Source organism: Gossypium raimondii, chromosome 13 (assembly GCF_025698545.1).
Source record: "Gossypium raimondii isolate GPD5lz chromosome 13, ASM2569854v1, whole genome shotgun sequence".
NCBI classification, from domain to species: domain Eukaryota; kingdom Viridiplantae; phylum Streptophyta; class Magnoliopsida; order Malvales; family Malvaceae; genus Gossypium; species Gossypium raimondii.
In genome coordinates this window covers 30,182,078-30,198,146 of record NC_068577.1, presented here as the reverse complement: position 1 = coordinate 30,198,146, position 16,069 = coordinate 30,182,078, and positions in this window count along the sequence as shown.

The window sequence follows — 16,069 nt, the reverse complement described above, 5'->3', positions numbered from 1 at the left end:
TAGGTCCAATTAATAGGAGTTTTCATTGATTCGTTACAACACTTGGAACGGGCCATCTCCTCTAGGATGTAACTTGGATCTTCTTTGCACAAGAAACCTCTCTTTGCACATATGAATCCAGACCCAGTCTCCAAGCTCAAAAATCATTCACTTTCGTCCCTAGTTGGCTCTATGCACATACTCCTCGATTTTTTTTAATATTCTCCCTCGCCTTTCGATGCAATTGCTTCACATATTTAGCTTTTCGCTTTCAATCTACATTCACAAGGTTGTTAGAAGACAAAGGAATTAAATCAAGAGAAGTTAATCGATTAAAATTGTATACAATTTCAAAGGGAAAGTGTTTTGTAGCTGAGTGAATAGATCAATTGTAAGCAAACTCGATGTGAGGTAGACACTCTTCCCATGACTTCAAATTCTTCCGAATGATGGCTCTAGTAGTGTGGATAAGATTCAATTAACTACTTCAGTTTGGTCATCTGTTTGGGGGTGGCAGGTTGTGGAAATTAGCACTTGGTGCCAAGCATTCTCCATAAAGTCCTCCAAAAGTGACTAAGAAATTTTGTGTTTCAGTCGGACACAATGGTTCTTGGCATGCCATGCAACCGAACTACTTCTTTGAAGAATAAGTTAGCTACATTTACAGCGTCATCAGTTTTATGGCAAGCAATGAAATGAGCCATCATAGAAAATCGATCAACTACAACAAAAATAGAATCTCTTACGTTCCTACTCCTAGGAAGTCCTAATACAAAATCCATAGAAATCTCAGTCCAAGGAGTTTCAAGAATATGTAATGGTTTATACAAACCGTGCGGCTTGATGTGGGACATAGCCTTCCTTCAGGCAATGCATCGCTTGCAAAGCCGTTCTACGTCTCACTTCATCTTCGGCCAAAAGAAGTGTCCTTGTAGAGTGGCCAAGGTTTTGGTCACCCCAAAATGACCCATTAATCTGCCACTATGTGCCTCATTTACTAGGATATCTCGGATGGATCCTTGAGGAATGCATAGTTTTCCTTCTCAAAACAGGTAGTCTTCATGCCTATAGAATTTTTCAAAGGCTCCTTTCTCGTAAACTCTAAACACTTCACCAAAGTCAGCATCACTTTCATATAATTCCTTAAGATATGCAAATCCAAGCAATTTAGAATCCAAACTATTAAGTAGAGCATACCTTCTTGACAACGCATCAACAACTATGCTATCTTTAACTTTCTTACATTTGATGACGTAGGGGAAGGATTCAAGGTACTCGACCCACTTAGCATGTCTTTTATTCAACTTGTGTTGTCCCTTGAGATGTTTCAGTGCTTCGAGGTCGGTATGCATCACGAACTCCTTGGGCCACAAATAGTGCTGCCAAGTCTCTAAGTCCCGAATTAGAGCATACAACTTCTTGCCGTATGTTGGGTAATTAAGAGCAGCGCCATTGAGCTTCTCCCTAAAGTAGGCAATAGGACATCTGTTTTGTGTTAGCACCGCTCCGATCCATATCCCTGAGGCATCACTCTCTAACTCGAAAGTTTTATCAACGTTAGGCAAAGATAGCAAAGGAGCATGGGTTAGACAATCCTTGGTTTTCATAAAAGCACTTTCTTGCTCATCACCCCAATAAAAGTTAGAATTCTTACGAATTACCCCAGTCAAAGGAGCAGCCAATGTGCTAAACTTGGGCACAAACCTCCTATAGAAGCTGGCTAAGCCATGGAAGCTCTTTACTTGAGAAATACTCGTCGGTCGGGGCCAAACGTGTATTGTTTTCACTTTATCTTGATCGACCTCAAGACCTTCAGAACTGACAACAAAACCTAAGAAAACAACCTTATCAGTACAAAGAGAACATTTCTTAAGATTTGCAAATAAAGTCTCTTTTCGCAAAACTTCCAAAACAGTTTTTAAATGTTTCACATGTTCTTCCAAAGATTTGCCATAAACTAGAATATCGTCAAAGTAAACTACACAAAATCTACCAATAAACGAATGAAGGATATGGTTCATGAGCCTCATGAAAGTACTCGGGGCGTTAGTTAGGCCAAATGGCATAACTAGCCATTCGTACAATTCATGCTTGATCTTGAATGCGATCTTCTATTCGTATCCCTCGTGCATTCGAATTTGATGGTAGCTGTAACACCCCAAACTCGGCCCAGATGTTATAGCCAGACCTAGCGATGTCACATGATAGGGTGTTTAAAAACCGTGTCATCGCGTTAAAACCATTTCCATTGAATTTCTTATCTTAATAACTTATTAGTTCCAAAATTGTGTTGCTCATTTAAGCGATAGTTTCAAAATGTTATTCGTTTGTGGAAGCTTTTAAAACAGATTAAACAATCGTGCGTTTAGCAAAAACATTTGTTTCTTTTGAAAATCGAGGTTTCTTACTACTAGCAGTTGTAATCCATAAGGTAAAGATAATTAAAACCCAAAACCAAAGTCCGAAAGTCCAATTACAACCCAAAAACCTAGCCAGTAAAAATAGAATAGAAATAAAACCAATTATTGTAAATATAGGTTAAAGACCATGAAAGTCAAAAACCGTGGTCACCGCCAAGTCCTCCACCGCACCAATTCGTCTAGATCTGGGGATTACCTATGCACATTTAAACAAAAAGGGTGAGTTTACGAAAACTCGGTGTGTAATCCCACAGAAGACAAACAATAGCAAATCACAATGCACAGTTAAAGCAGTCCTAGGCCTAAGCCCTTTTTCAGTATCAGTAACAGTTTGGGCCTTAGCCCATCTCAGTACAGTATCAAATATGCAGTAGGGTCTAAGCCCATCACAGTACCAATAGCAGTCATGCACTATTCAGTAACAAAGTCCTACCCAACCAGCCTCTACACACCATCTCCATCCCTACACTCCAGGTAATACTGAATCTGGCACAAAAAAGTAATTTGCAGTTGAGCTGCCAGTATGTTAGGCTTAAGAGCCTTTCAGTAAACTTCCTCCAAATATAATTAACCCAAACTTCACTTCCCGATTCGGAGGTAAACCCGATAGCTCCTCAAGAAAAACTTCTGGAAAATCCAACACAATTCTGATGTCCTTTACAGTAGAGTCCCTAGAAGGGGAAACACTTACGTAGGCCAAATACGCCTCACATCCCTTGCGAACCAGTTTCTCAGCTGCCAGTGCAGAGATCATGTTAGCCAAGTAATTTCGACGTTCCCCAATTACAACTACTTCATTACCCTCGTTAGTTCTCAATACGACCCTCTTAGTCGCACAATCCAAACTGACACGATGCTTGACTAACCAGTCCATCCCCAATATCATATCAAACTCCCCAAACGGAAGCTCCATCAAATCAGCCAGAAATACCATCCCTTGAACCTCTAAAGGAACATCTCTATACAGTTTGCTAACTCTAACAAATTTCCTCAGCGGGCTCAGTATCGTCACCTCACTAGAAGTACTCTCAACCGAAATCCCTAGGTTTTTGGAAACAGAACAGGCAACTTAGGAATGCGTAGATCCTATATCTATCAATGCAGTGTAAGGCACATCAAAAATAAGAAACATAGCCGTGATGACGTCCGGAGCATCTTTATCCTCTCGGGATTTAGCAAAGATAAACTACGACCATTGTCTTGCTTCACTGCCCAAAGACCTTTTCCTGGTGCTCTCTACCCACGTCCCATAGCATTACCACCCACAGCCTAACCACGGCCTCTAGGTGGTTGCTGTGCTACCCTCTGCGGCTGTGCAGTACCAGTACAAGTACCTTAAGCTTGCATTTAATCAGCCCTCAACGGACACTCCTTAATGCGATGATCCAATGATCCACACCTCAGACACGCCCCAATCCTTCTCCAAAACTAGCCTTGATGGCGTCTACCACAGTCGACACATGGCTGCCGTCCAGTAGCAGTAACAAGGGGCCTAACTCTAACTAGCCCATCAGTTCTGGCCTTTTTCTTAGACCTCTGGACAAAACTCAAGGGCTTCGAATCCATCTTGTTATTACCTTTCTCCCTATCGCGATTTTGGTGCTCAGCGCGATTAACCTCCTTGGTAATCTTCGCCTTCTCAACCAGTGAAGAAAAATCACGCTCCCTCTGCAGAGCTATCAAGACTCTTAAATTATCTCTAAAGCCATCCTCAAAGTGGACACAATGCTCATACTCAGCCGCCACCATACCTCTCACATAACGGCTCAATCGCAGGAATTCGGCCTCATACTCGGCCACTGATCGATCTCCCTTTGTTAGATTCAGGAACTCCCTCCTACGAGCGTCCACATATCTAGCTCCCACATACTTCCCCTGAAAGGCGGTCTTAAAGAACTCCCAAGTCAGACGTTTGGGCTAAGTGCTCTTATTAACAATAAGCCAACACTGATAAGCTTCATCACACAGTAGCGAGACTGCACCCTTAAATTTCCACTCGAAGGTGCAATCCAAGTCATCCATGATCCTTTCCGTGGCCTCAATCCAAAACTCAGCCACATTAGGGGCAACCCCAGGGACACCCCTGAAGAGCTCAGCTCCATTAAACCGGAGTCATTCTGTAACCGACCCATGGCCCCCAAATCCAGTATTAGGCCCAGTGACCCTCTCCAATATCCTCAACATAGCCTAAGATAATGTGTCATCCCCAGCCATACGATCATGAGACTCAGTCTCAGTAGTAGGTGACACTGGCATCACACTCGTGTCAAAATTTAGTATATTACCCAGGGAAGAGGACTCAGATCGAACCCCTCTACGGCCTCAAGTACCACGTCCAAGAATACCTCGTGCGCTCATGTCTATTTAGATTTATCTGTATTACAAATTTTTATGCATCAGTTTCAGTTTCAGTTTCAGTATTTACTAGCGGATGTTTAATGTAAATTTCAGTAATTCAGAGTGATTTTTGTAAATCGCAGTCTCTATCATTTTTGCTACAGTCTCAATATACACTATCTAGAGTGTTTTCACAGTATACTACCTACAGTAGTTTCAGAATATCATAACGTATATCAGTGCACCACACTCTGATAACCACCCTTAATCCCTTATTTTTCTTTGGAAAGGAGAATGGAAGGGAAGACATTCAGATTTTTATTTGGGAAAAAAATAAAAAGAAAAGACTTACAGAATATCTGATAACCACCCTTAATCCTTTATTTTCTCCTAAAAATAGTCCACCACACTCCCACTATCTCTCAAACTCCCCAAAAACCGCCCACCACATTCCCTAAACAACCGAATTCAAACTTCACTCAAACACTTCAGTATTTTACTTCACTTCAAACTCACACACGGCACAGATAACAAAAAATTAACTCCCTTGCATGCACAGGGATTCAAACTCAAGACCGCCAGCATATTAGCACTCCACCTAACCACCAGACAAGCAGGCTCATTCTGTTATATTCTTACAAGCAAACGAATACAAGTTTACTGAACAAGAGTAAGGATTTATTCAAAAAAATTCCAAAATTTCACCAAAGGCATGGCTTGAACTTGGGACCTCATGTACACACCTCGAACACTTAACCACTGAAGCAGACATATATTTGTGTCATATTTTTCCAAAAACAAAAATATACATTTTTGGGGACTTATAACTCTAACCCCCTAAAAGAAAATTTCGGTCTCAAAATTTACTTGATCACAACAAAAAAGGATACTACTAACGCATCGTATCCTCAGGCTCCCACGTGGCCTCCTCAATGCTATGATTACGCCATAAAACTTTCACCAAAGGAATAGGCTTCCTCCTCAGAACCTTTACGTCACGATCCAGAATCTTGGCAGGCTCTTCCTCAAACGCCTCAACATAGAGACATGAAACACATCATGGATACAATCCAATGTCGGAGGTAGCTCCAACTAATAAGCAACTGGTCACACTCGCTTTAGAATACTGTAAGGTCCAATAAACCTCGGGCTCAACTTGCCCTTACGACTAAACCTCAATACCTTCTTCCATGGTGAGACCTTGAGAAAAATGAAGTCCCCCACAAAATACTCGATCTCATGCCTCTTCAAATCTGCATAAGATTTTTGCCCATCAGAAGCCACTTTCAAACGATCCTTAATCAATCTAACCTTAACTTCTGTCTCAAAGACCAACTCAGGACCTAGAACACGTCGCTAGCCCAACTCAGTCCAACATAAAGGAGTGCGACACTTACGACCGTACAGTGCCTCATAAGGTGCCATCTGAATACTAGACTGGAAGCTATTATTGTAGGCAAACTCCGCTAACGGCAAGTACTCTTCCCAACTGCCTCGAAAATCAATAACACAGTTCCTCAACATGTCCTTCAATATCTGAATCACCCTCTCCGATTGACCATCTGTCTGAGGATGGAAAGCAGTACTGAAGTTTAATCTTGAACCTAGAGCTTCATGAAGTTTTTTCCAGAATCGAGACGTGAAATGAGGATCCCTATCAGAAATGATCGAGACAGGTGTCCCCTTCAGTCTCACTATTTCTGATATGTAGAGCTTAGCTAATTTCTAAAGAGAAAATTATGTCCTTATCGGGATGAAATGAGTAGACTTTGTAAATCGATCGACGATGACCCAGACAGAATCCTTCTTAGTGGGTGTTAGAGGCAACCCACTAACGAAGTCCATTGTTCCTCGCTCCCATTTCTATAACGGTATCTTAACCAGCTACAGTAAACCCAAAGGTAACTGATGCTCAGCCTTAACCTGTTGACAAGTCAAACAGCAAGCAACGAAGTCAATAACCTCACGCTTCAACCCTAGCCACAATACAATTCCCGAAGATCTCGGTACATCTTTTTCCCACCGGGATGCATAGCATAAGGACTACCATACGCCTCTCTCAGAATCGACTTCCTTAAATCCTTATCATTCGGTACACAAATCTGACTGCGGAAACAAAGTACCCCATCACTGTTTATCCCACAGTCCGTAGTGCAACCATTCTCAACCTAACGAAAACGCAACCTGAGAGGCTTAACCCCCAATTGTTTACCTCGAATCTATTCAATCCATATCAATTTAACCTGAAGTTCTGCCAACAGACTTCCATCGTCGAATAGGCTAAGTCGAGTGAACATCGCTCTCAGATCAGTCATAGCCCTACGGCTCAACGTATCGACCACCACATTAGCATTGCCAGGATGGTACTCAATGGTATAGTCATAATCCTTAAGCAGCTCAACCCATTTTCACTGCCTTACATTCAGCTCCTTCTGAGTAAGAAGATACTTGAGGCTTTTGTGATAAGTGTAGATGATACACTTCTCACCATACAGATAATGCCTCTAGATTTTCAATGCAAAGACTACGACGGCCAACTCCAAATCGTGCGTAGGATAGTTTGCCTCGTGTGTCTTAAGCTGACGAGACGCATATGCAACCAAGCTTCTCAAAGCTCTCTTGCTACGCATCAGTCCAGTCAAACAGTACACCTTTACATAACAGTTTAGTCAAGGGTCCTGCGATCAGTGAAAATCTTTCCACAAACCGTCGGTAATAACCTACCAACCCTAAAAAGCTACGGATCTCAAGCACATTCTTAGGCTGCTTCTAATCCAATACAGCCTCAATTTCTTGAGGATCGACTCGAATCCCCTCAGCAGACACCACATGACCCAGAAATGTTACTTCACGTAACCAGAACTCGTACTTACTGAACTTAGCATAGAGTTGTTTTTCCCTCAAAATCTGAAGAACAATCCTAAGGTGCTTGCCATGCTCATCCTCAGTCCTCAAATAAACCAATATGTCATCGATGAACACCACTACAAATCGATCCAAGTAGGGCTGAAACACTCGGTTCATCAGATCCATGAAAGCTTCCAGTGCATTAGTCAGTCCAAATGGCATCACTAAGAACTCCTAGGGACCATAACGAGTCCCAAATTCCGTCTTATGCACATCATCCTCCTTAACCCTCAACTGATGATACCCAGAACGCAAGTCAATTTTGGAGAACATAGACGCCCCTCGAAACTGGTCAAACAAATCATCAATCCTCGGAAGTGGATACTTGTTCTTAATAGTCAACTTATTTAGTTGTTGGTAGTCGATACACATTCTCATGGATATATTCTTTTTCTTAATAAATAGTACCGATGCTCCTTACGGGGACACACTAGGGCGGATGTACCCACGATCCAATAACTCCTGAATTTGAGCCTTGAGCTCCATAAGCTCTTTAAGTACCCTTCGATAAAGAGCGATAGACACCAAAGTTGTAGCATGGAAAAGCTCAATCCCAAACTCCACTTCCTGATTCGACGGTAAACCCGGTAGCTCCTCTGGAAAGACGTCCAAAAAATCTCCAATAGTTCTGATGTCCCTTACAGTAGAGTCCTTAGAAGTGGAAACACTTACGTAGGCCAAATATGCCTCACATCCCTTGTGAACTACTTTCTCAGCTACCAGTGCAAAGATCACATTAGCCAAGTAATTTCGATGTTCCCTAATCACAACTACTTCGTTACCCTCTTCAGTTCTCAATAAAACCCTCTTAGTCGCACAATCCAAACTGACACGATGCTTGACCAACCAGTCCATCCCCAATATCATATCAAACTCTCCAAACTAAAGCATCATCAAATCAGCCAAAATTACCGTCCCTTGAACCTCTAAAGGAACATCCCAGTATAGTTTGCTAACTTTAACATATTTCCCCAGCGAGCTCAGCATCGTCACCTCACTAGAAGTACTCTCAATCGAAATTCCTAGGTTTTTAGGAGCAGAACATGCAACATAGGAATACGTAGATTCTATATCTATCAATGCAGTGTAAGGCACATCAAAAATAAGAAACGTACCCATGAAGATGTTCAGAGTATCTCTATCCTCTCGGCAATGAGCAGCATAAACTAAGGTTGGCTGTCTTGCCTCAGCCTGTCCAACACCTCTGCCCTGTGCTCTCTACCCACGTCCCTTACCATTACCACCCTAGCCTGACCACGGCCTCTAATTGGCTACTGTGTTACCCTTTGTGGTTGTGCAGTACAAGTACCCAAAGATTGCATCTGATCGGCCCTCAACAAACACTCCCTAATGCGATGATCCAATGATCCACACCTCAGACATGCCCCAGTCTTTCTCCAACACTCACCCTGATGGCGTCTACCACAGTCGACACATGGCTGCAGTTAAGTAGCAGTAACAAGGGGCCCAGCTTTAACTAGCCCATCAGCTCTGGCCTTTTTCTTAGACCTCTACACAAAACTCGAGGGCTCCAAATCCCTCTTGTTCCTACCTCTCTCCCTATCACGCTTTTGGCGCTCAGCGCGCTGAACCTCCTCGACAATTTTCGCCTTCTCAACTAGTGAAGAAAAATCACGCTCCCTCTGCGGAGCTATTAAAACTCTTAAATTATTTCTGAGGCCATCCTCAAAGCAGACACAATGATCATACTCAGTCGCCATCCTTAAATTTATGCTCGGAGATGCAATCCAGGTCATCCATGATCCTCTCCGATGCCTCAATCCAGTACTCGCCCACATTAGGGGTGACCCTAGTGACACCCCTGAAGAGCTCAGCTCCATTAAACTAGATTCGTTTTGTAACTGACCCATTACCCTCAAATCCAGTATTAGGCCCAGCAACCCTCTCCAATATCCTCAACATAGCCAAAGACAATGCGTCGTCCCTAGCCAAACGATCATGAGACTTAGTCTCAGTAGCAGGCGACACTGGCGTCTCACTCGTATGAAAATTTAGTATATTACCCAGGGAAAAGGACTCAGATCGAACCCCCTAGAGCCTCGAGTACCACATCCACTAATACCTCGTGCGCTCATGTCTATTTAGATTTTTCTGTATTACGAATTTTTATGCATCAGTTTCAGTTTTAGTATTTACTAGCAGATGTTTTATGTAAATAGTTTCAGTAATTCAGAGTGATTTTTGTAAATCGCGGTCTCTATCAGTTTTGCTACAGTCTTAATATACACTATCTTGAGTGTTTTTAGAGTATACTACCTACAGTAGTTTCAGAATATCATAACAAATATCAATTTGAGAAAACTTACAGGATCGGCGCCGGAGACTCGGTGCACCACATACTCAGTAGAAATATTTCAAATCATTTAAAAGAACTAATTGTTCAAAGACCAAATTTAAAACCCATAACCGACAGCCAAGTTTTACAACCTGGCTTTGATACCACTAAATGTAACATTTCAAACCCAGCCCAGATGTTCTGGCCGGATCTAGCGATGTCACATGATAGGGTGTTTGAAAACCGTGTCGTCGCGTTAAAATCATTTCCATTGAATTTCTTATCTTAATATCTTATTGGTTCCAAAATTGTGTTACTCATTTAATCGATAGTTTCAAAATTTTATTCATTTGCGGAAGGTTCAAAAATAGATTAAACAATCGTGCGTTTAGGAAAAATATTTATTTCTTTTGAAAATCGAGGTTTCCTACTACTAGCAGTTGTAATTCATAAGGTAAAGATAATTAAAACCCAAAACCAAAGTCTGAAAGTCCAATTACAACCCAAAAATCTAGCCAGTAAAAATAGAATAGAAATAAAACCAATTATCGTAAAATATAGGTTCAAAACCATGAAAGTCTAAAACAGCGGTCACCGCCAAGTCCTCGGCCGCACCGATCGGTCTAGATCTGGGGATTACCTGTGCACATTTAAACAAAAGAGGTGAGTTTACGAAAACTCAGTGTGTAATCCCACAGAAAACAAACAATAGCAAATCACATTGCACAGTTAAAGCAGTCTTGGGCATAAGCCCTTTTTCAGTATCAGTAACAGTTTAGGCCTTAGCCCATCTCAGTACAGTATCAAATATGGAGTAGGGTCTTAGCCCATCACAGTATCAGTAGCAGTCATGTAGTATTCAGTAAAAAAAGTCCTACCTGACCAACCTGTACACATCATCTCTGTCCAACCCTACACTCCATATGGGGATCAAATCAACCCACCCATCCCTACACTCCAGGTAGTACCGAATGCAGCACAAAATAGTAATTTGCAGTTGAGCTGCTAGTATGTTAGGCTTAAGAGCCTTTCAGTACACTTCCTCCAAATATAATTAACCCAACCCCATGCAATGCAACATTCAAATCATGACATGCTATCTTAGGACATCAGTAGATATAACTAGTTCAGTATACAAGTATACTATCATCATGCTCGACACATATAAATCAAATAGTCAGTTCGTACAATTAGGTGTCTAAGTGATGCTTACCGACCCTACAGTAGGTTCACCGTCGACTTGGACGACCCGTGAAACCTTAGTAATCAATTCAGTGAAATGGGCTCACACGCCTATGTGGTCTACCCATGTGGGCCCACACACCCGTGTGGCCCACTCGACCCAAATTGGCCTTGGCCACGTGGTCCATTTTTAATGTAACTCATGCTAGCTAAATATTCATATATGTTTTCACTATTTACTTATATCTTCCTTCAAAGATGTCTAGTTGAGTCATTGTTACTAAATTATTTATATCTTGAGCTACAGAATTCTAAATTAAGGTCCACTTGATGTCTTTGAAACTAGACTAAAATACCTTTCTACCATAAAATTTTCAGTATTTTTGGTTTAGCCAATAAGTATAATAAAATCTTCAATCTTACCCCTATTCTGCTGTCTGACAGCTTCAACCTTTCTTTGCTAAAAATTAATTATCTCTTAGTATAAAATTTGGATGATGTTACCATTTGTTTCTATTGAAAATGAAGTCATTAATAATTTAGACATGTAAATTTTATCCAGTAATTATTTTTTTCTAATTTTTGATGATTTTCCAAAGTCAGAACAGGGGAACCCAAATTCATTCTGACCTTGTCTTACAAAACTTATTATATCTCATGATTTACAATTCTATTACTTACACTGCTTCTTCTATGAAGAACTAGACTCAATAATATTTAATTCCATATTTTTTCATCCTCTAATTCTATTTCCACAATTTATGGTGATTTTTCAAAGTTAGCCTACTATTGCTGTCCAAACAGCAAGCAATTTTGGCTTTTCGCTGAATCCCATTTTCTGTGTTTCGGGTACACACCTACTTCTGGTTTGACGTGTAGACAGTCCCAAGACACTCAGAACCTAGAATTGACATTCCCAAACATAGAGTTAGATTTTAAACGAGTTTTTAAAATGCGAATACAAACGACCATAGCGCTAATCAAGCGACCAATGCTTACCCCTACACCCTTAGTGATTTAAACTACGAGGTGACATGAGGAAGACTCTATTCTTCTCGATTGTCTACTGTCCAAAATAGAAAATCAGAACCTTCAGTCGGTAAATGAATGCCAAAACTACAATAACTTAAGCCACTTACCAAACGGGGGAAAACACAACAATCAAACAGAATCCTAAACAAAGAGACACATCTTGGTCAAAACAATAAAAAGAAGAAAAAGGGATTTGCTAACACAAAAAGAAAGAAAAACGGAAAAGGAGAATTCGGCAGGGAGAATGGAAGGGAAAACATGCAGATTTTTTTGGGAAAAAAATAAAAAGAAAAGACTGACAGAATATCTAATAACTACCCTTAATCGCTTATTTTTCTCCTAAAAACAGTCCACCACACTCCCACTATCTCTCAAACTCCCCAAAAACCGTCCACCACATTCCCTCAACAACCGTATTCAAACTTCACTCAAACACTTCAGTATTTTACTTCCCTTCAAACTCCCACATGGCACAGATAACAAAAAAAACTCCCTTGCATGCACAGGGATTCGAACTCAAGACCACCAGCATATTAGCACCCCACCTAACCACCAAACCAACAGGCCCATTCTGTTATATTCTTACAACCAAACAAATACAATCCTAATGAACAAGAGTGAGGCTTTATTCAGAAAAATTCCAAAATTTTGCCAAAGGCATGGCTTGAACTTGGGACCTCATACACGCACCTAGAACACTTAACCACTAAAGCAGATAGATATTTGTGTCATATTTTTGCAAAAACAAAAATATACATTTTTGGGGCGTTACAGTAGCCACTTTTAAAATCAATCTTAGAAAATAGATGGGATCCGCTAAGCTCGTCTAACATATCATCCAAACGTGGTATAGGATGTCGGTACTTGATAGTGATTTTGTTGATAGCTCGGCAATCCATGCACATACACCACGTTCCATCTTTCTTGGAAACCCAAAAAACAGGAATGGCACAGGGACTTAGGCTTTCACATACACAGCCTTTTTCTAGTAGCTCATTCACTTGCCCTTGAAGTTCTTTAGTCTCCTCGGGATTACTTCGGTAGGCAGGTCTATTCGGAATAGCAGTTTCTGGCACAAATTCAATTTGATGTTCAATCCCTTGTATTGGTGGCAAACCATTCGAGATTTCTTCTGGAAAGACATCGCTAAATTCATGTAGCAAAGACAAAACAGAAAAAGGAAGGTTTTCATTAATTTCATTAGTTCCCATCAAGCTCTCTTTGTACATAAGTACAAATAAGGGTTGTTTTAACAAGAATGATTTTTGAATTTCCCTTTCTTTTACAAAGAAATTTCTATTCTCATATTCACTCTCTTTTTCTCTCTTTTTCTTTTTGTAACTCGTTTTCTCTTTTCTCACTTGTTTTCAACTCTTTCTTTCCTCTCTTTTTTTCTGAACTCTTTTCTTTTTCTTTTGCTTTTTCATTTTTCTTTTCTTGTTCATTTGCTCTCGCACTCTCAACAGAAACCTTCAACTTGAGTTGATCCTCGTAGACATGTTTCGGAGTGAGAGGGGCTAAAGTTACCATTTTTCCTATATGCTTGAAAGTGTAACGGTTGGTGTATCCGTCATGGATAACCCTCCGGTCAAACTGCCATAGTCGTCCAAACAGTAGATGACCAGCATGCATAGGCCCCACATCGCATACGACCTCATCTTGATATTTTTTGATTTAGAAGGCAACGAGCACTTGTTTAGTCACCTTGAGTTTGCCATCATCATTGAGCCACTACAACTTGTAGGGGTGCGGATGCTTGGTAGTGGTTAAACCAAGCTTTTCCACCATCATCGTGCTGGCCATATTGATGCAACTCTCAACGTTAATGATGACACTACAGACTTTTCCTTGTACATGGTAGCAAGTATGAAAGATATTCTCCCATTTCTGCTCGTTCTTCACACTTTGAAGGTTGAAGCTTCGCTTGATTACTAACACCTTGCCATCAATAGAATATTCTAAGTCCTCTTCTTCATCGGATGGTTCATTGGGCTCTTCCTCTTATTCACCTTTGGATTTAATTTCTCTGTCTTCTCAGATGAACATAGCACTTCGGTTGGGGCATTGACTTGCTATGCGTCCCCTTCTAAGACATCAAAAACATTTTATGTCTCGGGATCGACTAGGAATAGCCTCCTTCTTTCCTTTGCTCATTTCACTACTTAGCTTATTAGGCTTCGTGTTCCACTAGCCTTCTTGGTTCGGCTTGGGGCTTCTCTTTTGCTAGCACTTTGTCCCCACTTTGATGTTGAAGAAGTGTTGGTAAAGGCTCGATGAACACCTTTTCTTCTCAATTTTTTCTCCACTTTAATTGCCATGTGGACCATGTCGATGACTTCGACATAATGTTGTAGTTCCACAATGTTGGTAATGTCTCAGTTGAGACCAGTAAGAAACCGAGCCATGGTAGCCTCGCGATCTTCCTCCACATCGGCGCAAATCATGGCTACCTCCATCTCTTTATAGTAGTCTTCGACACTACAGTTGCCTTTGGTTAAGCTTTAAAGCTTTTGATAGAGTTCTCGATGATAATAAGCAGGAATGAAACGCTTGCGCATAATGGCCTTCATCTCCTCCCAAGTAGACATCGGACGCTCACCGTTTCGTCGTTGGCTCATAGTAAGCTGATCCCACCAAATAATGGCGTAATCAGAGAATTCGATTGTGGCAAGTTTAAACTTCTTGCTTTCAGAATAGTTGTGGCACTCAAACACCAACTCAATCTTTTTCTCCCACTCCAAGTAGGCTTCAGGATCGGTTCGACCTTGAAAAGGTGGATTGGTCATTTTTATATTCTTCAAATCATCATCAAATCGTTCTTACTCCCTTGGCCCTCGATTCTGTTGGCCTCGACGTCTTTCACTATGATTGGAGGCTTGGTCGCTCTCCACATCGCTGGCTTCATATAGATCATTGTCATGTTGCCACGATCGGCATCTTTCTCTCATTGGATTCAAAGGTGTTTGTTCTCGTTGAGTTCTCTCTTTAATTTGATCCAAGCGCTCTTGGATTGATTCCAATTGTGGTTGTAGTACTTGGATTATTTCTCTAAGCATGGCTTGGAATTATAAATCGAGCACTCCTCCTCCAGCTACAATCCTTATAGGACGTATGCCACCACCCTCAGCAGCGCTGGATGTGCCTCCACCCGCAACATTATTTTCGGGACTTCTTAACATTTTGATTGATACCTCACTTCAAAACCTCATTTAATCTCTCACAAAGAAATAAAAGATGAACACTCCACTCGTGTTTTCGTTCAAATTTTGGCTTTTACCTTTTTTATTGACTCTCCACTCTTTGTCTTTTTCCTTTCACGTTCATCTCTCGGAGTTCTTAGGGATTGCCTTAAACCTATTAGCAAGCTTGTAGGTCGGCTTCAAAGGGCTAAAAACAAAATGTATGATGTTAGGTGAAAGGTGAAAGGTAGGCTTGAAAGAAAATAAATTCAAGGAGTATGGCTGAAATCGATTTTTTTTTAGAACGGATGAGAAAATCGGGAACTAAACTTTTTAGGCTAGCTTTTCTTATGTTTGAAATACACAAAATCAAACTCCCACTTTTGCAATTTGCAAGTTTGTATGCACAACACTTCTTTTTTATATATACACGAATTTTTTTAATCGAATTCTTTTTTATGCTTTTTCTTCAATTCAGGAGTATAAAAACGAAAAATGCGTACTTAATTTAACTAGCTCTGATACCAAATGATACGAACTCGCATTCGTTGTCAAAATTGAGTTGTTTGTTGCTCGGTCGATAAATTAAGTAACAAAAGTTTTCATTTTATAAAAGCGGTTTACAAAGGGTTGATAGTTTAAAACAAAGTAAATAATTGAAAGATAGGTTGTTGGAAAATGGAATGAAGATTCAATAGCAAAGAAAGAACCTCTATTAGCAAATAGAGACCAAAATC